We start from the raw sequence: 2,363 nt of genomic DNA on the forward strand, positions 1-2,363 counted from the left end.
AAAAAAAAAAAAAAAAAAAAAAAGTATGAAGTATGGAGACTATATAACCAACTGCCATCTGATTATAAAATGACAATAAAATATTAATTCTGCCCTTTAAAAAAAAAAAAAACAAAAGAAAAATTAGCAAGGCTTATCTCGCCTCCAAAATTCTCTGCCCAGAGTGCCTGAATCACTCTGCTTTGTCACATTGCCTGACTTGGCCTCATTAGGGATGCATTCCTGTGAGCTAATTGAACCCAGAGTTCTGCCCAGGTGGCCAAGATTGTTAGATTTATCCTAATCTAATCTAAGTCAGTTAGCTTTGCAAAATGTCATGCAGGACTAAATGTTACAACCTGTCTTGAGCTGGACCCAACAGACAGCTGTCCTATCCTGTCTTTACTCAAAATAGGGATGGGAAGGAGAGAGGGGGATGAGAGTGGCTCAGTCTCCCACTTCCTGCCGTGGGGGTGCTTGGGACACAAAGAAACAGAACACCATGCCAGACCCTGGTCACACAGGACTATGCTGTCCTCCACCTTAGGGGTGGTCATCTTGTATTCATGATTATTATCAATATTTGTCATTGCCCAAATTCAGCAAGCACCACGGGTGCAGGAAGGAGGGCAAAAGGGAAACCAAGTTATAGTAGCCAATCTCTATCTCTGGATCTTTTTCGTTACAGTAATTCCAAATTCTAAGAGCCCGTCTCGCAGGGGTAGATGTGAAGGGAAAATGGTAGTGTGGAAGGAATTAACTGCGCTTCAGTTCTTTTCTTTTCTTTCTTTTCTTTTTATTTTTTTTGAGTTGGAGTCTCACTCTGCCACCCAGGCTGGAGTGCAGTGGCACACTCACGGCTACTGCTGCCTTGACCTGCTGGATTCAAGTGATCCTTCCACCTCAGTCTTCCAAGTAGCTGGTACTACAGGTGCGTGCCACCACACCTGGCTAATTTTTTGATTTATTGTAGAGACAAGGTCTTGCCAAGTTGCCCAGGCTGGTCTCAAACCCTTGGACTCAGGCAATCCTCTCGCTTCTGTTTCCCAAAGTACTGGGATTACAGGCATGAACCACCACGCCGACCAGCCCAACATTTTATTTAAATGAGAGTTACCCTTCTAGGGACTTGCCACAATCAGAGACCAAACTCCCTGCCCTAAGTGTGTTCGCCGCTGGGACCTGAGCCTTGGCTGTCCACTCATCTACTCCAGTTTTTTTTTTGCTCTTTTAAAGAATCCATACCATCTTTTGATGGCACCTGCTGCCTGGGGATGATGTGGGGAATGAAAGGTTCAGCGAATGTCTCAGGCACTGTTCACTGCTGGGTACTTTCTGCTCTAAAGACAACATTGATGTCTGAATGTGTTCAGGGACTCCAGTTCATCTAAGAGTCCTTAAGGAATATGGCACTTATCTATCTGCTGTGCAGATGGAGGTGGTAGTGTTATATTCTGAAAAGACACCTGTGGTAGACAAAATAATAGACCTCCAAAGGTACCCACATTCTAATCCCTGCAGCCTGAGAATATATCATGTTACATAACAAGGGAAAGTAAAGTTACAGATGTAGTTAAGTTGCTAATCAGCTGAATTTGAGACAGGGAAATTATCCTGGAGTATCACCACTGGGGCAGGAAGGAAGCCAAAAGAGAAACTGTTACAGTAGCCACAGTAGTCAATCTCCATCTCTGGATCTTTTTCATTACAATACTTGCAAATTCCAGGAGTCCAGTCTCGCAGGAGTAGATGAACCCAACATAATCACAGGGATTCTTTATTTTTTTAAGTCAGAGTTTCACTCTGTTCCCCAAGCTGAAATGCAGTGGCATGCTCATGGCTACCACAGCCTCAACCTGTTGGGCTCAGGCAATCCTTCCACTTCCGCCTTCCAAGTAGCTGGAACTACAAGAGTGCGCCGCCATGTCTGGCTAATTTTCTTGATTTCTTGTAGAAACAAGGTCTCACCAAGTTGCCCAGCCTGGTCTGGAACCCCTGGGTTTAGGCAATACTCTCATCTCCACTCCCCAAAGTGCTGGGATTACTGGTGTGAGCCACCACACCCAGTCCACAAGAGTTTTTTTGCTTTTTTGTTTGAGTTGGAGTCTCACTCTGTCACCCAGGCTGAAATACAATGGCCTCCACAGCCTGCTGGACTCAGGTGATCCCCCTTCAGCCTTCCAAGTAGCTGGAACTACAGGTACGCATCACCAACCCTGGCTAATTTTTTTATTTATTGTAGAGACGAGGTATCGTCAAGTTGCCCAGTCTGGACTCAAATCCCCAGGCTCAGGCAATCTTCTCACCTCCGCCTCGCAAAGTGCTGAGATTATAGGCGTGAGCCACTGCACCCAGACTTTCTTTCTTTCTTTCTTTTGAAGCAT

Source organism: Carlito syrichta, unplaced genomic scaffold (assembly GCF_000164805.1).
Source record: "Carlito syrichta isolate Samal-C Ts95f unplaced genomic scaffold, Tarsius_syrichta-2.0.1 Scaffold306978, whole genome shotgun sequence".
NCBI classification, from domain to species: Eukaryota; Metazoa; Chordata; class Mammalia; order Primates; family Tarsiidae; genus Carlito; species Carlito syrichta.